Below are 25,205 nucleotides of genomic sequence, written 5' to 3' on the forward strand. Positions count from 1 at the left end.
AAAACATTTAACAATTTATCACAGATGGCTTAAGGGGACTATTAATCAATTATCTTTGCAGTAACAATCGGAGATGAGAATAGATAAATGGATACTTGCAATGAAGTAAATAATGAAGCGACGTATCATCGGCTTAGCTTGGACTAGTATGGTTGGGTTCAGAAAGTGGTGTGATTTTTGTCTTGTTAAAGAAGAATTCTTTGGAGGAATATTAAGGAACATAATTTTATCTTCCCGTTTGATTCGATTCTTTCTGTCCGATCGAAAAACATCGACCATCGTCCAGAAGAAAAGAAAAAACGAAGAACAAGGAGATGTCGGTGACGGACAAGCGTGTTCGGGATGACCATTACCATCTTTGGCCGAGTAGATGACTCATCAACTTTTATCGCCTTTCTAGCCGACTAAACTGGAGTGTGACTGTCTATATGCATGCGGCCCTGCAAGTAAAGAGATTGGGGGTAGAGACGCTTGTATCACAGATGGGGATTCGACTCTCTCGCTTTGCAAGAGGCAAATAAAAAATCAGAGAGAGTGATGAGAGTTAGAGATAGGACAAAAAAAAAATGGAGCGTGACTTTCTTCTCCAATTCTCATTCTTTACTTTTGGGATAATTACCAAAACAGTCTTAAATTTATTGCACTTGTACCTATTCATTCCTAACTTTTTGATAATTTGTCAATATATAGTCCATCCGGCTTTGGCCGGATGTCTGACATGGATATCGACTCTCCTTTATGGGATAATTTTTTTGAATTTTTCCTTTTCTTTTTCTTTTTCCTTTTTATTTTTAAAATGAGGCCGACAAGGGCATACGTAGGCTAGGCAAGGGTGTGAGGCCCTCGCTAGACCTAGTCGAGGACTGCAACGCTCTTGCCTAGCCCAAATTCAGCAAGGGCGTCCTAAGCCTCGCCTATGGCTAGTCACCTCTGCTGGCCACCGCCAAGGTCGCAGATTGGCCGAGGGAAATAAGAGAAAAACAAAAAAGAAAAGGGGAAAAAAGGAAAAAGGAAAAGAGGAAAAGATGGAAAAAATTTAGAAAAATTACAAAATTTGTTTGCGTCGGCATTGGCTGTGCCGCGTTGGCGTTGGCCGTGCCACGTCAATGATTTCAGACCAAAATTGACATTGAGAAATTGTCAAAAGATTTACGACTAAATTGGCCAAATTAAAAGGGTTATGATTGAATTGTTATAAGTGCAATAGGTTTATGACTTTTCTGGTAATTTCTCTCTAATTTTGGGCCTAATTCCAAAAAAAACACCAATTTTATCTTGAGTGACAATTTTGGTCTGAATTTTTTTTTGTCTCATAAAAAATCACAAACTTTCACTTAAATCCAAAATCTAGCCCAAACAATTTGAAAATTTTACATCTCGGGAGTCAGATTTGGAACTCAAGTAAAAGTTGATGCTTTTTATTGGGACAAAAAAAGTTCGAGTCAGAATTGTCACTCAATACTAAGTTGGTGTTTTTTTTTGGAATTAGCCCTCTACTTTTGTGCTCCGAAACTGAATTTCACATTTACTTTTGTTTTTCCTTTTTCCTGAATGACCATTGGAAAAACTGAATTTCACATTTACTTTTGTTTTTCCTTTTTCCTGAATGACCATTGGGAAGTTGCGGGTAACGGAATTAGGTTTACGTGATAAGTTCGGTAAAATCGTCGCGAGTGTCTGGTTGAGGTTTTTGGTGGTCAAAATAGTTCGGGATAAAATTGTCGGTGTCAGGTTTGAGGTTTTTTATGATCAAAAAATAGTTTGGGGTAAATGTGTCATAAGTGTCTGAGTTTAAGATTTTCGTGGTATTAACCCTTATGCGAAATGCATATATGCTTGAAAGTATTGTGGTGTTCAACGTTTAAAAGTATCACACCATTAAACATGAAAGATAAAAAGTAAAACCAAATCTCACATCCAAGGCAATCTCATTTTCCTTTTTCCTTAGCGAGGAATCCCATTTTACTCGTAAGAGGCATATAGGAAATGGAACACGAAAGGTCACCCCACAAAGTAAAAACGCCACAAGAAACAAGAAAAGGGTTGGCAAAGGACATTGAAAGCAGGGGCCCAACATACATACGTAACCGCAATGAGAAGAGAACACCCCATCAAATTTCAGTGTCACCAATGTACAACCGAGTTCCTGAAATTGTGTATAAGTCAAAGGAGTTCTGCTGCCCTCTGTGTAGAAGTTTCAGAGCTGAGCTAAATAAAAGAGAACAAACTTCGTTCTTTACTTGTGCAGGTTATAATTGAAGAAGAAGCGCAATTAATGTACGACATTTAAGTTCAAGCGGGTAGGCCTTCTATGAATGAGGTACGTCCCACCGTTCATAGAGGATCTCCAACCGCGACAGTATCCATTTCTAATGCAGAATACTCCGAACGTTCCGTCTATTCCAAAATACTGCTATTTTAAAGCGACCCTTAACATTATTGACTTTCTTCTTCCGGAAGACAAGTATCGATACCTTACAATGACCATAAGCCCCTTTGAATGAGCCATAAAGAGGTTGAGATCTTTGAAAACTGAACATATCCTCGATTTGGATTGAGGATGGTTGAACCGGTTGGTTTTTGTCAATCGTGTACTCGGCTGCGTGTAGGCTCCCGTAAACACGAATGGATAGCGTCTTCTTTCTAGCTGCACCGACTTTTACATATTCATTGAAGAAATCCAACAATTCTTGCTGCGTTAGCTGTCTCAGCGCCGCTACCTGTTCCCATATCATTTGTAAGAACTTAATACTTTATTACTGAAGCCTGGCTTGAGAAATTAGCCCTAAACAAATGCTATCATTAATTTCATTGTGTTTCTCTCTCTTAGTGCTGGCAGCTTCACCCGGCTTAATGGTCAAAGCAGAAAGAACAATTACAGAATACTTGCCTAGTTAATTAGTCCAAGTCTTTGTTCATACCTCAATTTCTCTCCTGTCAAATTTTTGAGTCCCGTCAGAAATTTCTTTCCAGTAGAATGCATTCACATTGCTCTGCATATGATAGGAAAACGATTAGTATGACCATGTTATGCCTTCCAGCTAAAGATGGCACAGTTGGTTTGCAATATCCTCGACACAAGAATGCACTCGAGTACAAATCTTGAAAATGGGATGGATTGTAGGAAAGTCAGTAAGAAAGGAACTTCTCATTAAGTAAATTTGGAAGTGAATTTACCCCAGAAAATAAAACACCACTACAAGCGTTATATAAGGTCCGAAAAGATTCTTGATGCATTCTTTTTGGTACATGCACCATCACTAGTCCATGAGCCTATCCAGGAAAAGAAACTGAGGAAGTTTTTAATGCAATTTTTTCAGGTACATGCCCTATCTCTCCTTCCACAGGAGCCATTCAGGATGAAGATGAACAAGGCTTGGGAGCAGTATTTGTCCAAAGGCTGACTGATAACATCAGCTCACTTTCCCCTCTAAGTACCCTAAATTGAACAGTCAAGCCTGCATCCAACACTGCTGTGGATTCTTATTGATGAAAAGGCAAGCTGACATCTTAAGAGTAATATAATATGAACATCTACACTACTTGCTACTTGGTTGAGAATATCCTTACTTATCTAAACCAGGGAATGCTCATAAAAGTGGCTACGTCATTCAATCACAAATACTTATTTTGATTATAGATCAAACGCCCGAATTCAATGGGTAATCTCAGCATTCGATGTGTATTCCTAATGGAACTCAATTTTCAATTATTCAACTATTTCATTTTACCAACGAAGGTTGTCACTCAATTAGTGTACCTCCCAAATGCCAGCATTGTTTGACTCACCTTGAAGTCTTCATTTGTCATCTGAGATAGTTTGCTTTCGAACATTTTTAGGAATTCCTCAACTCTCAAATCAATATCACCAGGCCCCTAAAAAGATGGACATATCAGAATATGAGGCAATGACCTTGGTCCTAAAAGATGAACAAGATGTTGTTAGTCACCTTCACTGTGGATTGGATGATGAACTGTAGTCCACGAATTCCATAATCGTTCCTATGTTGAAGAGACATAAAAAAATATGAGAAGCAGCAATTATCCATCGAAACTTTGTAGGTCAAGGAGTTCCTTACGTACCTCTGCTTAAGCATGGTTATGTACCCAAGCTGCTCCACAGATCTTAGCTGGTGAAATGCTGGTTCCTTGGCGATTAGAGCAAAAAGCTGAAGCTTTACATTCATCACGATATCATCCTGGTGAACCTACATAATCAATCAAATAGCAAATCAAAGCCCTTCCAAAGAAACATGACATTGAAAAATTAAAAAGCAAAACATTACCATAGTCATACCAGAAGAAGAGGGGGAGAAGCAAGCGGGGGGAGGGGGAGCTGGACACTCGTTTTTGGATTTTGGCAAAGGAATACGAATGTGTCAAGAAAGGAATAACATGACAGAAGTAAATCAACTCACAGGCAACAGAAGAACAAAGAACAGTTTCGAAGATAAAATAATGTCCAATAAATGCTATTTTATATCATTCCGAAGACAAGAATAAAGCCATACACTCCCTTCAAGACGTGGGAACAAGAATAAGCACACATAAATTCTAAATCTAAAATCTTTACAAGTGAAGATTGACAAGGAGAGTGACAGCCAAATGATCTTCATTTCGAATATAACATATATGCCAATCTTTCAGGTTACATCCTGACAATTTCGCACCTGCGTAGGAAAATCAAGGCATGGAACTACCTGAATATAGTGCACCAGAGCAGAATTCTCATCACTTGGATTTAGGCCTTCTGTACAGTAGAAGTGACTCAATCCAGTTCCTAGTTTAACTACTCTATTTGTCAGATGCTGGGATGGATATAAAGGTTGGCATATTGGCTGTGGACCGTGGAAAAGAATATTTTCAATATGCTGAACTATAGACTCTGCTTCGCCACGTTCAATATTCCCTACACCAGAGGTAGCAGATATAACTCAAAAACTCAAAAGGAGATGGCAGTGTACTAACACAAATTTTAAAATGAAGCTGTAGACTACATACCAGCTATGTAAAACTCCAGCAAGGTCCTCGATAACATTAGGGGGACAAAGTTGGTGAGATCTTCGCCCTTAATTGAGGGAAGAACTTCAAGTTGTTCTGTCCAGGGCCAAGTGTTGTCTTGCGTATTAGTAAGCAATAGTACATAGCCTGCTGATATGGTTGCTGAAACTTCAAATTCTGATAATCTTTTGACACCACTTCCTGTAACATATATGGGCAAAGAGAGAATCACAAAGGTATTGCAAAAACAAAAGGTAAATGGTCCAGATATTTCTGGGAGAGAGAGGAAGAGCCAATTTACCTTTATCACAGCAAATCTCTCAGGTCTCACTTCAAAGGTGGCAATTTTCTCGATGACTTTTTCCAGCAATATCCTCAGCTTGTGACTATAACCAACCACAGTGACCTAAGTACGAAAACATATGGTCAGCACATAGAACGTCCACTCCTGCATACCCAATAGAGACTAGGGCACTCTGTAGAATTGCTTGCCCACTTTATTTCCATTTCAAAATATTTAAAGATCCTTTTTCTAACTGAGTGAAGGAGAAGCATAAAAGCATTTCCCAGTCTTTTTATGCTTAACTAAGCTAAAAGTAGCTTATTTTTAAAACAAGAACCTGAAAACCTGTGTTGGTGTGATGCACACTGTAATGAAGGCCAGCAACCTTTGCATAATAAGCTGAAACATACCCAAAAAAGCAAATTAAGGAGAGAACCAACAATATATGGTTACAGTAATATACAAATTAGATAGAAGAACAGATTTGGAGAAGAAGAGGGACTGAATGCTACTTTAAGCTATACGAAATCACATTGAACATCGAATGCCATTTTCAAAGGAGTAACTACAGTAAAATCAAGACTACATGAAACATAGCATGAGATATTCCTATATAGTCTAGTGTACTTTAGAATTTTACCGAATTCATTCAAGTAATCCATCAACAACCGTGTGAATAAATCAGTCAGCACTACAGCTTCAGATGAGTTGCTAGCATTCGGGCAGCAGAAATCTATTTTAATATATGCCTTGGGAGTGGAGAATACAGCATCAGGCTTGAACCATAATGTTGAGTATGATGACTTCCTCAAGAGAACTGGCAAGTTGATCTGTTCAAAAGATCAGTCACTATAGAAGCTAAAAAATGAACAGGATAAGTTCAAAATGTATTGTACACCACACCTTTTCTTCTGAAATTTTTAGACATAAATCGGTAGGGATGAATACATTGGGTACTGGTAGATGCAAATTTTCATCAGGAGAAGATGACATCCATTCCTGTAAATCAAATACAGACAATATAAAGGATTCTTTCTGTTCTCCACCAAAAGAAAAAAATTGTATACTCCATGTCTAGGTAATCTCATTTATCTCCCCTTTTTTAGTGTAAATCTGCACACTGCATTTTGAAAGACGTACAATCACTCCAGTTGGTCTGAGAGGGTCCGCATTATTTTAGTTGAAGAAGTACACCTAACGAAAGCAATTGATGGGACTGTAGTAGTGATTGTCTCTGATATCTTTTACAAATGATTCAGCAAGTCTCTAAAAGAATCACGCCACCAGATTACCAAAAGAACAAGCCTGGTAGAGCTGAAAATGTTTGAATATTGCAGGGAATGAATATTCATGGCGGTTGCCAACTACTCCACAAAATCAATTGAAGATTAGGATTAAATCATCAAAGCATAATGTGCCACTTGATCTGTGAAACCTCCCACTTAGAATGAAAAACAGTGACAAGACTAACAAGGAAGGGATACCTGTATAGTAGAGGCGGTAGTTCTGTTCAAGGAATATGCTGTTCCATGCCATGGTTCCACCATGTCAGTTGATCCTTCAAAACTCTTGGACTCCCAAAAGATTCTGTTGGACAAAAGACTCATTCCTATTTAGGATTATATTGACATGTAAAACATACCAATTTGCAAAGAAAGGATAGTTACAACACAATCCTTGTAGAGAATTTTTTGTAGCATACATTAGCAATAACTATGAATAGCATGACTTATTTCTGGCAAATAGGGATGGTAACTATCACGGATAAGTTATGATTTCATTAGGACATTCTGGATTTGATGTTCAACAAACAAGCTAGAAAGTGGATATGGTTGATAACATTGGGTAATGAAATGGCAGTTCGGCGACTGATTCCTCCAGTTGCTTGCATAAAAGACATGTTACAAAAAAACTCAACATAGAAAGAGATATCTCAATTTTGACTTCGGTGTAACCTGTGCATGAATATCCTTATGTCAAATCCATGCGTATTGGCCATAAAAAATCATTGCAGATGTCTTTTCCAAGTCTGATTGCCTTTATACAGACAATATGGTGCCAGCATGAAGGGTTGTGTCTGGACAGGTGCATGCACGTGAAAGTGTATGCTACTACCGCCTTTTTCCACTTCTTGCGAGTGTAGAAATGGCAGTGAGGTGGGTTTGGAATGGCCGACCCCATAAAGACCATGAACCTGATTAGTCCCCTAGAACATGTTTTCTGAATGGAATTTCAAAACTCATCACAATTAAGTACATGAGAACCAGAAACCCGACAATTTCTTTTAATATTTTGAATAAATAAATATACCTAAAAAAATCAATAATATGAATACCTAAATAATACAATGTAGAAGAATAAAAATACTGTGGTCAGTTTTGATTGAGGTACACACCAACTAAATTCTCCAAACCATATTGGATTATAGAGTATGGACAGGTCGAGATACCAAGTTAAACTGATCCTCTGGTATTCCTATGCAGGTTTGACATCCATACAGAAGCCCGGTGAACTAAATTATCTTTGATAAACCTTCAATGCACTTACAATGCGGCAACCGGGAAAAGAACAATGAAATAGTCATTATAAACATCGGTCATTTGATAAGCCCTAAGGCATGATTTTAATACTCTCTTAGAAGTAATAGACTCACCGGACATTGTCTGGAGAGAGCTCATCCAGCACCATTTGAATAGTGTGAGGATTGAATTTACAAGGCAAAGAGGATCCCACGATCCAATCTTGAGGTGGATATATCTAAAATTCAGTAAAAAAAACTGTTAAATTATCTGGTACTCATAATCACAATAATTTCACTTCAATCAGGCATGACATGCATTAAATACAAAAGGAGAAAAATCTCCCTAACCGCAAGTTCTTACTGAAAAATGGAGTACTTAAAAGAACCAAATATCTACATCTCATCTGAATTTCCTTTACTCTAGCCCCAAGAACTGATGACAAACATCCAAAGATGTTGATCCTAAACAGATGAGCTTTGCTGGTACTTGTCATGCTGTTTATGGCCTTCAAACTCTTGAGAACCGATTCTACCTGTACAACTAGGACTTTGCTGGTGTGCGACCACTCTCCAGCATTCGGTTACAGGTGCATGTTTTAAGTTGTGGCAGAAGCTGCCCCCATGGAAATCCATGTAACATAACATTTTCAAAACATTTTAAAGATCTTCTCATTGATCTTTAAAATGTTTTATAAAACTTAAGTCTAATAAAAAAAACTTAAGTATCTTTTCCTTTTTCACATTTTGGAAGGAAATCCACTTTTGCTCTTTTAATCAAAACCAAGTGAGCTCTTAGTCACTGATTAACTACAGTGTTATCAATAAATTAACGTCAAGTTAACTTCCACTTCAAAAGAATTCTACGCAGCCCTTAGGCACCACCGACAAACATGTATATAAAAAAAAGGCAAAAGGGAGATCTAAGGAACTGCTAGACTTACCTCCATATTGGATGCGACACTGACTACGTAATGAATGGGAGGGATTTTGTCTTGATAATGAAACTTAGTCTCACACAAGGCTGAGAGCTTCATCAACACAACCAAGACTGGATAAGTTTTAAGGGAAAATATATATTTACAAAAGAAAAAAAATCTACAATTGACAACAACTATCCAATAAAATGCAGCTTGAAAATCAAGGAAACTTCGGAAACATCATGAACCATGATGCACTGAATTTATGTGGCATTCATAGAAATAATTATGCGGGACCCTATCAAAAAAGTGACATTAAAGCATGTCAATGAAAAAGAAATTAATTGGTATTCTTGCACGTGAACGATGCCATGCGGCACAACCATCTGCTAGTAATTACCACTTTCATTAATGTATAGATACAGGTATAGATATAGATATGACAGCATGCAGTGGATTTACCTGACCGACATTCATGTAGCATATCTCAATGAAGTATAAACGAACGGACCACTTAGGTCATGATTATTTCTCACCATGATGATATGTTCAAAATGAATTAGAAAGAATACAGAACCATATTGTGCCAGCATCTGTCAAAATCTGTTTGTGTGCAATCGCCAAAACTACTTGAGATGTTCAACGTACTATACATTTATGAACAAGAAGAATAACCAGCCACAAATAGGTGATGCGCATGTTGTTTTCAATTTTTTTTTATATGCAGCTAAGAGAACGAGATGCCAGTTAAAAAGCTGAGTATAACACAACCACCGATAGCAGCAGAAGAAGTTGCTCATATGCATGCCATCGGAAGTCAATCTTTGCTTTTCCCAAGTGAAGAACAAGAAAATGAGCAACCTTTTCCACATAGTTCATTTGCATACCTCATCAAATATCCACTTGCAAACACCGGTCTGCTGTAAGAGACTAATATATTTGAACAACAATCCAATGATATCTTGCACATGTTCTGCAAACAAGTCAACCCTGTTAGTGGTCTGCCCTAGGAATCAATCAAGGTTAATACTCTAATATTAGTTGTGGATTAGGTTGTGTCGGAAAATCGACCTTCACTATACTTAGGTAGTCATAATGTCTTGCTAGAGACCACTTATGACTTGTGGGCCAAAAAGAGTTTTGAGCACACTGCTAATGTTTAGTGAACCTACAGGGTCGCACACAATAGCGAACGGACTTAATATTTTCTGTGCAACTTGATCTACTTAAAAGTAGATTTTAATTTATTCTCTTATTTAAATTATCTATGCGGTCGCGCGCGTTATGAGATAACGATTAAACGTACGATTAAAGGTGGACGGTTTGGCGGGCCCAAATCGCCCGGCCCACTTCTTTTAATTCCGCATTTGGATAATGAAATTTGTATAAATAGATAGAGAATCGTTCTCTGTCTAGGGTTTTTTGACAGAGTATCGAAAAATCAAAAGGCGTTCAAGAAAAAGGAACTTCAAGATCTTTCGCTAGCACGTGGATCGTTGGAGAATTCCGTTCGTGTGTGTAGATACCGGTAGAGGCGCAACACTTGGGGCGCTAATCCAGACACAATCGGTTGCCGATTTATCTTCGATTTGCAAAAGGTATGTATCGAACTTCCGTCTCGATTTCAATATACACATGGATCCTGTCTAGGGTTTTATATTCCGCTGCGTTTTTTATCGTTGATGAACCCTACAGTGGTATCAGAGCTGCTTGTGATATATTGAAGTTGAATCGGAAACCCTAATTGTTGATACATATAATGTATGCCTGAAGTGAGTCTCAATTAGGGTTAGATGAATTTAAAATACGAATTGATATGATCAATTGAGAAGGAACGAAGCAGGGATGGATCGATCCTGCTCCGCTCGCGCCTGGGCTGTTGCCCGAGGCAGAGACGGCGTCGTGCCTGGGCTGTTGCCCGAGGCGGAGACGGCAGGCAGAGACGGTGGCGCGTCTGGGCCTGTTGCCCGAGGCGGAGACGGCAACGCGCCTGGTCATCCGGCACGTCGAGGACTCGAGGCGTTCGGCCAGATGCGTACGGTGAGGGCGCGGGAGGTGGCAGCGACGGATAGTCTCCCGAGAACACAGAATTGAGAATTCTGTCTAGGTTTTCGGGGCTCTCCTGGAAAACAGAATTGAGAATTCTGTCTAGGTTTCGGGACCACCGCAAGGGGCTCTGCCCCTTGACCTCGCGAGGGGCGCTGCCCCTCGACCCAGCAAGGGGGCGCAGCCCCCTTGACCCCTGCATGGAATTGGTTGTTCCCGTATGATTGATGTATCTTTGTTATTATAAGTGATGCTTTGTTGATATTCAGAACATGCATGCATTCATCACTAAATAAACATTAAGAGTCCCTAATAAAATTAAGTAATAATATGATGCATTTCCAATCATACACCTATTAAGACTCGAATCGTCAAAAGATGGGCCTGCCAAAGCAGGGTGTCTTTAACTATTTGAGTAAAATAGGATGGATAATGGTTATCCATATGTTAAGATTGGTTTACTTAACGAGGCTATCAAAACAGTTTTGGGCCTTGAGGCATAGTGTTTGGGGATAAGATATGAGATGTCAACTCCAACAACCAAGAGTTGTATTTGATACAATTGACAAAGAGTTGTCTACCTAAATAACTTAGTCTTGAGCAGTAAGCCAAAGTTTACTCGAGTCTTGGTAAAATATGGATCTTGGTCCACTATACTTATTGGGACACATGTTATAAAAGTATAGTGGGAGTTTATTATAAATAATATTAATGAACAATTCACTTTGCATATTTGTTGTAGATGATGGCAAATAGCTCTGCATCACACTTTTCACTGCGATCTGTCCTTGAGAAGGACAAATTGAATGGTTCAAACTTCTTGGACTGGTATAGAAGCTTGATAATTGTTCTCAAGCAGGAGAAAAAGGATTATGTCCTGGAGAAACCACTCCCTCAGAAGGCACCTCCTTCCAACGCTCCCCATGCTGAAAGGAATGCTTATCAGAAGCATAAAGATGATGCATTAGATGCATCATGTCTAATGTTAGCTACCATGAACTCAGACCTTCAGAAGCAGTTTGAGAACGTGGATGCCTATGATATGATCATGAACCTGAAAAATTTGTTTCAGGAGTAGGCACGTACTGAAAGGTACCAAACGGTAAAGACCTTAATTGAGTGCAAACTAGCAAGTGGGAGCTCAGTTAGCCCACATGTCATAAAGATGATAGGTTATATTGAAAACCTGGAGCGACTGGGCTCTCCCATTAGCCAAGAGTTGGCTACTGACATTATTCTTCAGTCATTGCCTCAAGATTATGACACGTTTGTTATGAACTATAATATGCATAATCTGAATAAGTCTTTGACTGAACTACATGGGATGCTCAAAACTGCTGAGCAGAATATCAAAGACCCTACCCCTAATGTTCTCATAGTTCAAAAGGGGAAAGGCTTTAAGAAGCCAGGTAAGGTCAAGGGTAAGGGCAAGGGTACTAAGCCCAAACCCAAATTCAAGACCAAACCGGGTCCAACTGCTGATGCTGTATGCTTCCATTGTGGTGAGAATGGACATTGGAAGAGGAATTGCAAGAAATATTTGGAGGATCTAAAGAAAAAGGGAAGTGGGACTTCCGATTCAGGTATTTATGTTATAGAAGTAAATGTTACTACTAGTTCTACTTCATGGGTATTGGATACCGGTTGTGGTACTCACATTTGTATGGATGTGCAGGGACTAAAACGAAGTAGACCACTTGCAAAAGGTGAAGTGGAACTACGAGTTGGAAATGGAGCAAGAGTTGCTGCATTAGCCGTAGGAACATACGATGTAGCTTTACCTTCGGCATGATTTTAGAACTAAATAATTGCTACTATGTACCTGCTATACGCAGGAATATTATTTCTGTTTCTTGTTTGGACAAGAAAGGTTTCTATTTTGATATAAAGAACAATAGTTGTTCGTTTTATCTTAATGGATTATTTTATGATAGCGCTCATATTGTGGATGGGATATATGTTCTAAATTTTGATGTGCCAATCTATAATATAAATACAAAAAGGTTTAAATCTAATGATTTGAATCCAACCTACCTATGGCATTGTCGATTAGGCCACATAAACGAGAAACGAATTCACAAGCTTCATAGTGATGGACTATTAAATTCATTTGATTTTGAATCATTTGATACATGTGAATCTTGTTTAGTTGGAAAAATGACAAAAGCTCATTTTACTAATCAAAGTGAGAGGACAAAAGAATTATTGGCCCTTATACATACTGATGTGTGTGGACCACTAAGTTCTGCAGCCAGAGGAGGTTATCAGTACTTCATTACATTTACTGATGATTTCAGTAGATATGGATATGTTTACTTGATGAAACATAAATCTGACTCCTTTGAAAAGTTCAAGGAATTTCAGAATGAAGTACAGAATCAACTTGGCAAGAATATCAAGGCTCTTTGATCTGATCGATGAGGAGAATATTTAAGCCAAGAATTCAATAACCATCTCAAAGAGTGTGGAATTGTTTCACAGCTCTCTCCTCCTGGAACACCACAATGGAATGGTGTCTCTGAGAGGAGAAATCGAACTTTGTTAGACATGGTTCGATCAATGATGAGTCATTCAGATCTTTCTGGGAATATGCACTCGAGACAGCTGCGTTTACACTATATAGAAGTCCATCAAAAGCTGTAGAGAAGACACCGTATGAGATGTGGACAGGAAAAGTTCATAGTATGTCTTTTCTAAAGATTTGGGGTTGTGAAGCTTATGTAAAACATTTACTTTCTGATAAGCTTGGACCCAAATCTGATAAATGCTTCTTTGTGGGATATCCTAAAGAAACGAAAGGATATTACTTTTACAATCCATTAGAGAACAAAGTATTTGTTACTCGAAATGACGTCTTTTTAGAGAAAGAGTTTCTTACTAAAGGAACCAGTGGGAGTAAGGTAAACCTCGAAGAAGTTATTGTGCCACAAGAGGGTGTTCTAGTTCATGAGGAATCTCAATTAGATCTACAAAGAGTTGTAGAGTCTACTCCAGTGGCACCTATAGTTCGTAGGTCTGAAAAAACACATCGTGAGCCTATGAGATATGGTTTTCACGAGACAGAACATCGTCATCTATTGTTAATAGAAAATGACGAACTTACGACCTATGCAGAAGCTATGATGGGCCCAGACTCCGATAAATGGCTTCAGGCCATGAAATCCGAAATGGACTCAATGTATCAAAACAAAGTTTGGACTTTGATTGATCCACCCGAAGGTGTCAAACCTATAGGGTGTAAGTGGGTTTTCAAGAAGAAAACTGATATGGATGGAAATGTTCACATCTATAAAGCACGGCTAGTAGCTAAAGGTTTCAAACAAACTCAAGGCATTGACCATGACGAGACCTTTTCGCCAGTAGCCATGCTTAAGTCCATTCGGATTATCCTAGCGTTTGCTTCATATTATGACTATGAGATATGGCAAATGGATGTAAAGACAGCTTTCCTTAACGGAAAACTAGAGGAGGATGTGTATATGACACAACCTGAAGGCTTTACATCACCAGATAACACTGGGAAGATATGTAAGCTTCAACGTTCTATTTATGGATTGAAGCAGGCATCACGGAGCTGGAATATTCGTTTCGATGAAACTGTCAAAGAGTTTGGCTTCATCAGAAACAAAGAAGAAGCTTGTGTATACAAGAAGTCTAGTGGGAGTGCAATTGTGTTTCTAGTGTTGTATGTGGATGACATACTACTCATTGGAAACGACATTCCTATGCTTCAGTCAGTTAAGACATCGCTAGGAAAAATTTTCTCCATGAAGGACATGGGAGAGGCAAGCTATATCTTGGGGATCAGGATCTATAGAGATAGATCTAAAAGACTTATTGGACTGAGTCAAAGTACATATATTGACAAAGTCATCAATTGGTTTAATATGCAAGACTCCAAGAAAGGTTTTCTTCCGATGACACATGGCATAAGTCTTAGCAAGACACAGTGTCCTTCAACACAAGATGAGCGAGACAGCATGAGTAGGATTCCTTATGCATCAGCTGTGGGATTCATCATGTATGCTATGTTATGCACTCGTCCTGACGTTGCTTATGCATTGAGCATGACAAGTAGATACCAGTCAAATCCAGGGGAACCTCACTGGATTGCTGTCAAGAATATCCTTAAGTACTTGAGAAGAACTAAGAATTTATTCTTAGTCTATGGAGGTGAGGAACAGATCACTGTAAATGGTTACACTGATGCTAGTTTCCAAACCGACAAAAACGACCTTCGATCGCAGTCAGGTTTTGTCTTTTGCGTGAATGGTGGAGCAGTGTGCTGGAAGAGTTCCAAGCAGGACACTCTTGCAGATTCTACGACAGAAGCTGAGTATATTGCTGCTTCAGAAGCATCAAAGGAAGCTGTTTGGATTCAAAAGTTCATAGAAGAACTGGGAATCAGTCCCACTAGTTTGATTCCAATGGACCTCTATTGTGACAGCAATGGAGCCATAGCTTTGGGTAAAGAACTTAGGTCTCATCAGAAGATCAAACACATACTCAGGAAGTATCATCTCATTCGAGAATTCATTGAAAGAGGTGATGTCAAGATGTGCAAAGTTGCAACGGAGTTGAATACAGCTGATCCGTTGACGAAGGCTCTTCCACAACCTAAGCATGAGCGTCATTGTAACGTTTTAGGCCTTAGACACATTAGTGATTGGTCTTGATTTGAGTGGGAGTATATGTGATATACATTTTCATTGTTCATTAATAAAATATATATATATATTATATTTGATTTCGATTTAATTTGAGTATATAGTTGAATGTGAAATCTTTATCCCCTGAATATTGAATATCCTTAATAGATAATCAAATACGTGATTTGATCGTGAAATTCTATTAATAGAGTGGATATTAATATTCTAAATGTCCCTAGTCAATCGCCATTGTGCATTGGGAAGCAAATGGTGTTTGATACTAGCATGTGAGTCAACTGATGACCAAGTTTCACGGGTCATGAATATAGAAATATAAATTTGATCACATGGAATACATGTTGGAGAACATTGTATTGGACAGACCCACTATGAGAATACTGTAGGATTGTTATATAATGTCATCAGTATTTCTCATCACAACTATAGAGTATAGTCCTTTGACCTGAGTCTGCCATGGTTTCCTAGACGTGGATTGGCATGCTTTAACATTGCCAAACGTCAGCCGTAACAGGTGATTATAAAGGTAATGACTGGGCATGTCATGAATCGTGCTGAGTGATGTGAGTAGACAAGATGGGATTTGTCCCTCTCATATAACGAGGGTATGATTTCCTGGCCTCCCGTAGAATTGAGACTGTGAAATGCATGGCCATGCTCATGTGAGTTGAAGAGTCAATTACTTGTTTTGACAGTCTAACTGCGGTATCGGAAAAATGAGTTTAAGCTATATAAGGATGACACTTGTCTTGTCTTATGCTTAACTCGGAAATCAAGTGACAAAGGGACTTAGTTTATATGATTGGTTCTAGTGCAAGTGGGAGATTGTTAGTGGTCTGCCCTAGGAATCAATCAAGGTTGATACTCTAATATTAGTTGTGGATTAGGTTGTGACGGAAAATCGACCTTCACTATACTTAGGTAGTCATAATGTCTTGCTAGAGACCGCTTATGACTTGTGGGCCAAAAAGAGTTTTGAGCACACTGCTAATGTTTAGTGAACCTACAGGGTCGCACACAATAGCGAACGGACTTAATATTTTCTGTGCAACTTGATCTACTTAAAAGTAGATTTTAATTTATTCTCTTATTTAAATTATCTATGCGGTCGTGCACGTTATGAGATAGCGATTAAACGTACGATTAAAGGTGGACGGTTTGGCGGGCCCAAATCGCCCGGTCCACTTCTTTTAATTCCGCTGGATAATGAGGCTGTATAAATAAATAGAAAATCGTTCTCTGTCTAGGGTTTTTCGACAGAGTATCGAAAAATCAAAATCCGTTCAAGAAAAAGGAACTTCAAGATCTTTCGCTAGCACGTGGATCGTTGGAGAATTCCGTTCGTGTGTGTGGATACCGGTAGAGGCGCAACACTTGGGACGCTAATCCAAACACAATCGGTTGCCGATTTATCTTCGATTTGCAAAAGGTACGTATCGAACTTCCGTCTCGATTTCAATATACACATGAATCATGTCTAGGGTTTTATATTCCGCTGCGTTTTTTTATCGTTGATGAACCCTACAAACCCAATATCATTAACCTCGAAAACCAACTAATCCATAGATGAATGGACAAAAGAGAACTTCGAGATGGCGGCGAGAAGAAAAAATCAAAGCTCCTATAAGTATATACTATAGTGTATGGAATTAGAGGACCTTACGAGACAACTTTCGTATCTAGTAGCAGAAAAACAACTACATCATATGACAATTTCAAACCAGCAATTGCCAAACATCTTCTACAGTGCAATAGGCAGAGGTAAATGAAATTCCATCAGTTTAAGGCGTAGGCTGTCTAAAAATATATCAAGTCCAAATTATCCACCATGTAACCATGATATCATCAAGTTTGGGAGATAGCCATGTTTCAGTCAAGAACTAAATGGAGAAGCCAAATTAAACTGAAAAATAAAGGGGAAGATAAGTCAGAAAAGGCAATATTAAGTTCGAAAATAAAGCACTTCCCGCCCAAGCAGAAAATTATTTTCACCACAAGTTTTACCTCCTATTATCACTAGGACACTTAATGAGTATGCAAAATGCAACGCAATCACTAATTCCTCCAACTTAAAAATTAGGAAAGTTGACAAACATGAATGAAAAAAGCATATTTGGATTGCTAATAATAAAGATGAATGCTTATAAAAAACCGCTTCTAACAACTAAGTGGAAAATGGAAAAGCTTATCATCTCTGTGGTCACACAAATGAATACTTGAGAATGTGACAAATAATAAAGGGGCTGGCGAAGGCCTGGATGCAAGCAGGGAGAGACTCACACAAATTCATGGCACTGCTGCACATGCCCAAGACAACAAATCCATCAAAAGCACGTGCAAGCGCAGGTGCGCAAGGGAGAGAGGGAGGAAGAGGAGAGAGAGAGAGAGAGAGAGAGAGAGAGAGGTGTTTCTTATGATAAACCAATAGGAGAGAAAGAAGAATATGAAGAAACTAACCATGACCAACATCAGTAAGATTGATTTCCACCGTAAAAAATGCAAATTCCCAATACGACTCCCATTCACCCGCAAACAAACTCGTAGCCCATCCTGCAGCATCAAAGCCACAAAGTGGCAAGAGAAGACAAAGCATTAGTAATTTTTCTACTTTTGTGTAAAAAACCTATGCGAAGGATAATAATTCACAGGTAATGTAGTTAGATTAGATAATTTCTTCTAAGGAAAAAGAGAAAAAGAAAGACATGCTAAAGCTTCCACCTCCCCCGGAAAAACTACAACTTTTCCACAACAAAAGTGGGTGGTCTTCAAAGCTAACACTTCTGCCTCGGCCATACTAAGCACGAAAATAGAGGCCCTAGGTCATCCCACATTGAGTTTCAGTGCCACGAAGAGCTTACAATTGTGTAGTCTGTAATGTTACCAAAGTGAACCCCAAATCTTCGTCGCTAAATAATAAGCTAACAAGCTCCAGCTCTCCTAGCTCTGCAATTCTATTCTTCATGGAAGGACGCCATTCAAGAGTACAGTCTCAAGTTGCTAAATAATAAACTAACAGGTTCCAGCTAGTCTACTTGCTCTGCAGTTCTATTATTTATGGAAAGACGACATTCAAGAGAACAGTCTCAAGCACATGATTTTGGGTAAAAATGTCAGGGAGGCAAGATCTTGATAAACCATTGCCTTTTTTTTGTTAAGTACAAGGGTGGGGAGAGGTGACTAGCGCTTATGAGCCCCTCTAGACGTTACCATAAGGATCCCACCCCCTCTACAGAATATTCAGTTTGAACCATAGCTACTCCGCACACCTACAATCTGAAAATCCTGGATTGGGGAGCCCATCACCAAAGCCCCACCAACATCTAGATAAATCATTGCCTTTGGGCAAGATGGAAGGATGCACCAGCTCTCTAGTGGCACCTGGACTACATTATTGTGGTATCAGGACTGTGCTATAGTCAAGCTTTGTGGTGTTATTTCATGCCAGATACTGAGGAGAATGAGGTTCCAGCTCTGCATGGGACTTTTCTATCATTTTTCTTTTGGCCAATAGATTTTTCTGTTGTTGAAAAGCAGAAATTGCTGCACATTCAGCTGTCTTTTTTATTTTATGAGGAAGAAAAACTCTTAAACCTTCCGGAGAAACAGTAGCACCTCTGCAAACCTGTAGAGTAAGATCACTTTCTTTTCTTGATTAATGGTACCCACGGCAGCTCCATATGAAGACCAGACAATTTGCTACACTTAATGCTGTAACTAGCACTTTCATCTTTTAGGTGGGTTGGCAACCCCAGCATACTTGCAAGTAGAAACTTCTTCTGGAGAGAGAGAGAGAGAGAGAGAGGCAGGCAGGCACAGGGAACTCCCTGCGCCCTCATGGATATGCTTACAAACCAGTTTTATATATTTTCTTCAATTACAAATGCATGTGTCAGAAAGTTGATGGGCAAAATCATGTGAAAGATGTGCAGACCCACCCAATGTCTTCAAGACATAAAACAGAGACCCTTCTCCTTGATGGCCAATAAGATGACCAAGATACCTGCAAGGCCCTTCCTTGTAGTGTTGAATCTCCGGAGTAACTGGCCAGATAACTCTCAGTTTGTGACCTTCTTTAATTGGGACAGTTTTCACAAGAATCTGGAGATAAAATTTAAGAAATCAAGATCTTCATAGTTTGTTTCTATAAGTCTTAACCTTTACACGCTTAAAATTAAAAATTGAAAATTGCAGAATCTCAGACTAAGCACAACAATCTTGGCAAGGACATGAAAACCTGTAGATGCTCTGAGCTGCAAGGTTGTCCAGGAAAACGAGAACTGCTTTTGTCAGTATTTAGAATTTCTTGAAACTTGTCTTCTACCAGACGATGAATTTCATCTAGATTTTCTGCCATCGTCAGCGGAGATACAAATTAGCTGAATATGAAAATTTATCAAATTTTTGCACTTCTCACGGGAGTTTAGTACAAAATCTTGTTAAATTATCTGAGTTATCAGTATTTCTTTTTTCCGCAACTCATCAGTATTTAGAAACTAGATTCGAGACAAACCTTTTGAACATACGACCAGATGCATGAGATTAGCTGAATAGTTCTCCTTGTAAAATTGGATGAGCTCATTTCTAATATCTAGTCCTTTTGCTCTCGGTCGAATCTCCAAGGTATCCAAATTTCCTAAAATTGCAAGAAGCAACGTGTTTTCGCAATGATGAGAAACAATATAAATAAGACAAATCACCTTGCTTCTTACTTTTTATAAGCATACAAAAAATGCAATAGACTACAATTAATAACATACATGAAGCTGGAATTCTTTAGAAGTTAAAAGTCCAAAGAAATCAAGAAATGAGGTGTTTAACAAAGGAGAATTATAATCTTCTTCGGCATTAGTCACAGACAAAGTTGAGACACTCACCTGTGCCAAACTTGTGATATGGATGACTTTCCTCGCTTATATGTTTCTGAAGCTGCATAGGTGGACCAGCGTCAGCACCAGCATGAGTGAGAGAATAACTTACTCTATAGAGCACAGTATCATCATTTTACGCATTGAAAAGCGATTTATTGCAGAACAATAAATTTTGTACAGAAAAGTTACAATAGCTAATATAATCTAACGGGAGAACTCGTGAAGCTTTTGTCAGTTTTTTCGATTTTATGTATGACTCTAAGATTTCTCTCACTTCTGTGGATACTTTTTCTTGGAGAAGTGGTAGAGAAAGTATCCACAGATGTGGATACTATTTGTTTTGCAAGCATCTGGGAAATGTATTCTCACCTTACACATTTTGCAGAAAAGAGAGATTGTGCTAGTCAATAGATGCTTTTTTATGCAAAAGAGAGGCAGAGACGGTGAGACATCTCCTCCCCCAGACAAGAACGATCTGGGTGGCACTTATGTGTGCACTGTATCTTGGGATATAGGAGGATCTATGGAACAAGAATTATGGGCTTGGCAAAGTCTTCGTTTGCCTCGTGTTAAGAAAAGGAGGATTTCTTCAATAATTCTTGCTATTTTTTGGTTGATTTGGGAAGAGCAGAATAAGAGAGCTTTCATCAGAAAGGAGACGCCCGTTTTTGTCATTATTGAAAGTTGGTTGAAAGTCTTACACTCTTGGTATAGTGGAAAGTTATGTTTGGATGTATGTGCTTTAATTGACATTGTTGATGATTTGTCTTGTAACTGAACTCTTTTTGTATACAAGTTTGCACCCCCTTGGTGCCCTGTAGTAATCTTTTCTTTACCTATAAAAAAACCATATAAAATGGCCTTATGTTGATTGTTCACGATACCATTAGCTCCAGCATTTAGCTACGGTTAGGAGACCTTATCCTCAAAGTTCATTTTCAGAGGCAGATAGATGACAGTCAAAATCATGGTCAATATCTGTTATCAGTTGTTTAACTCCTACCTGGTGCATGCGATAGGGATCAACTAACAAGTTTTTCTGGTTCTCTGCATTAAAAAAAAAGGCTAACAATGAGCCTTTATAGAAAATGAACCCGTACAAATAAACAGAGACAAGACATTGAAGAACAGAATTACGATACTGAAGTTTCCTAATAAACAATCTAACCAGAATGAACGGCATTCATTTCCCTCATGGTGGCGTCAGGGGACATCAAGGGTTCAATGAAAAACTGCGCGAACCTGTTCCACACAGGTAAGAAAACAAGGCAGCATCAGAAGTTTTACAAAGATTCCCTTGGTTATCAATGAGAAAAAAGAGAAAGGTCACCATGTACCTGTCCAATGCCTCTTCAAAGCTATCAACATTAACATCGAAATGGTAGTTTGTGCGTTTGGATGCTGTAAAGGCATTTGTACTGCCCCCGTGCTAATCAGTGCGATAAAATAAAGAGTTATTTTCACAAATTTCAGCCATGTAAAAGCATATATCATGTGAAGGAGTTGCTTTTTGGATAAAGCAACCAAATATAGAAAACAAGCTACCATACTACCAAATATTCCAATAGAGCAAAATAAGCAAGAAGACGCAAATGCCGTAATCAACAGAGAACAAAAAGAGAATACTCAAGAAACCCCGTCCATCTAAAATACCAAAGAAAGTTGATGCTAAAGAAAAGTGAACACAAACCCCTGATTCTCATGATCACAATTTCAGATTCCACGCAGGATGCCATAGCACAACATCATTTTCCTCATTATTCTGAAAGAGGTTAACCTATTCCCAAAATTAAGCACTGATGCACTGCTATTGCAGCATATAGCAGTTAAATACTGTCTTGATTTAAACTCCGAAAGGGAGACGGAAACGATGGAAGAACGTACCTTGCAGAACCAAAAACAACTAGAAAATGCATCATCATTATAAGGAGCTAATTTCCATGTATAATGTCATGAAAGCGAAATGAACAATTGGCTTTGATTGTTTCTCGCCTTGGCACGTTTCTAAGATCCTAAAATTGTACATGGGACTCATTGATTTAAGATTTTGGTCTGTAGCGCCAGTATTAGAAAGACTTTAGTTTCTTTTTAAGTCCTCAGGCTACATGCATTCGGGGTCTGAAAAAGAAACCTAAAAACAACTGTTGTGTTTTGCTGATTGACGTAGAAAAATTCAAAAGGAACTGGGAAGTGGAAACGGAGGCACGTCAACTATCTACCGAGCATCTCAGTCACATGAAACACTCTTAGTCATGAACAGGATAAGCCAGATGCTTCATGGAAAACATGTAAGCAGTTACCTCTGCGATGAATTTGGAATAACTGTCCTCCACTGGATACTTTTCACTAGCATAAAACAGCATGTGCTCTGCAACAACATATCAAAAATGAGAAGGCAGGAAACATATGATAGAAAAAGGAGCACCTTTTGAGGTGATCAGGAAATAATTACAGCTGATGGATCAATGACAAAGGTATTATAAGTTGATCTTGTAGATATTTTCGGGTGAACAAGGTTTTATACTTAAGGAACTAGTGTTGTAAAATCCACAGGAGAAGATGAGCTTTTCAAACAAAAAGAAACCACACATCTCGGTTCGCTTTCTTTTCGAGGGTGCTTCATGCCTTGAATTAAGAATCCAAGGCGTGAGATGTCGAAACAAGTAGTCAATTTCAATGTAAAATAAATGATTTTCTTCACCTTCAACACTAGAATTCTGGTCTGGATGATGTGAAGATTATCAACAATTATGTAAACGATACTCGCACAGGCACTGCTCTTCACAGAGATCGTAGTTTCTACACATGCTGTCAATAGAAAAAAAAACACAAACTACTACCGAGAAAATGTGCAAGGCCGTGGAGGCCTTCGGGGTCGCAGAAGGAGCCAACGCCGACATCCATAGAAGCAGCACACTGCAGCATCCAAGGGAGACAAAAGCCACATCCATTAAGTCAACAGAGTCGTCCTAAAACGTCGTTTCCTTGCAGGCCAAGCCGATAGACAAAAGACAACAGATTAACCAGCACAAAAATAAACGTGAAAAAGAGCGAGCGCGGCTGATTGGAGAGGACCTTATCGGTCTCAGGATCGCTGATGAGAAGGACCTCGAGAGAGTTCTCAAGGACGATCCTCCGGTACTCCCTCTTGTCCGACCTCGGCTTCACTATTTCCACCTCCTCCCTCCCCACCGCCATTGTTGGTCACGAACTGGAAACCTCCTTCAGCGAGAGAGATTTTGAGCGAGTCAAGGGGAAGAGAAAACGAGCTCCGACGGAGCGGTAGAGCCACAGCTTGCGATCCGATGCAGCGGTACGAGCGTTTGATCGAATCCGCGAGATGGAGAGAGAAGAAGACCGTCGGGTGCAGGCGAGTGAAACGATGGAAGACGGACTGCTCCAAGTCGTCGCGGGTCACAGCATTAGCGACGACATGGAAATGTATCGTCATTGCCTCGCCGGAGTGGTCGCAGGTCAGCATCAGCGACGTCAAGGAGGTACGTGTTGCAGGCCCCGCTCTTCTTTCCCGCGAAATTTGTTGGGTCTCATGCACATTTAAGTATTACGTTAGATAAGGTGGGGCTTGTTGGGGGAAAAGAGAGGATTCTTTAAAAACCTTGTTCACATGGTTTAAGACTAATTCGTCCAAGGTAGTCACCTCTAACATTAGATTAATGGAGGTATTATGAAACCCTAGATGATTAAGCAGAGAACATCCGAAGGCTGGCCAGCTCTAACAAGTCATTTAACACAAAGTAAAGGCGACGACCCTTTTTCTTTGTCGCGATAACATATTACATGTTCACATGAGGACGTCCCAACCACCTTATACGTTAGCAATTTTCGATCAAAATTTGCCAGATGGACTCAATTGGCAAAACGTGAAAAAATTTAGGATTCAATTGACAAAATTAAAAAGTTTAGGACTAAATTAATAAAACTCTAATAGATTTACGACTTTTTGAATAATTTTTTCGATAATTACCTGAGTGAATGTCTTGACGATCTTGTTAGTAAGATTTACTTTACACTATATGTTATTATCACCTAACCAATTAAGTAAGTTATTCTTACTTATCTCATTAAGTAATTTTTTTCTTAAACTAATCAATTAAGTTGTGTGCAGTTGGTGGTTATTCAACGCTCTTAATGTGGTTATCAAACATTACTTGGGAGACTAAAAATTCATGTGACATTTTTAATATGTGGCAGTAATGCCATGGTATAACTGACCAATGACCTTTTTTCCCGTGTAATGAATTGCATCCTATTCACGTCCATACACATCTCACTTTTGAATGATCCATTACATGAAGTATAATTGCTACGTGATTTATCCATCATTTAGAACACATTTTACTTGTTCGGGCGAGAAGAAAGACACGAGAGGGAAAGGATTACAAAGGAGTTCCAAGGGATTGCGTGTTAGAATGTTGTTTGGAAACTGACAAAGGAGAAAAAAGGAAAATAAATTATTACGACTTAAATGTCCTTTTCAGTACTCAGAACCTAAATTATAACAAGGGTGTAAGATAAGCTATTTTAACTTTGATACTGACATTTGACAACCTCCTCGTCACATGAACAAGTCCCAATCAACAATCAATGTCCCATGGTTTTTTTGTCTTTCTGCTCTCATCGCCCTCCGAATTTATAGTTTATTAGAAGCAAAGAAATTTCTATGAACTACCGGGATAACATCGATGGGTAATCTATCTATAGTCTTGATGATGAGGTAACAAAGATCGAATCAAAAGAATGACGAGCACATTGACTTCTTCAATTGCTAATGCGTGCACGAATACGATAATTGGAACTTTGAGGTGATTTTAGTGGGGTTCGTAAAGTCATGTAATTGTTATCTTATCAAAGATGACTTTTTCGAAGGAATATAATTTTTAC

At 38.9% G+C, this 25,205-nt stretch overlaps 1 pseudogene; it reads right to left on the reverse strand.

The window, feature by feature from the left end:
• Nucleotides 1–2,090: 2,090 nt before the first annotated feature.
• LOC115674616 (insulin-degrading enzyme-like 1, peroxisomal) lies at nt 2,091–23,847 on the reverse strand (annotated as a pseudogene).
• Nucleotides 23,848–25,205: the final 1,358 nt, after the last annotated feature.

This window comes from Syzygium oleosum, unplaced genomic scaffold (assembly GCF_021117445.2).
Source record: "Syzygium oleosum isolate NSW1041296 unplaced genomic scaffold, Sole_v2.1 Sole_v2.25, whole genome shotgun sequence".
NCBI lineage: Eukaryota > Viridiplantae > Streptophyta > Magnoliopsida > Myrtales > Myrtaceae > Syzygium > Syzygium oleosum.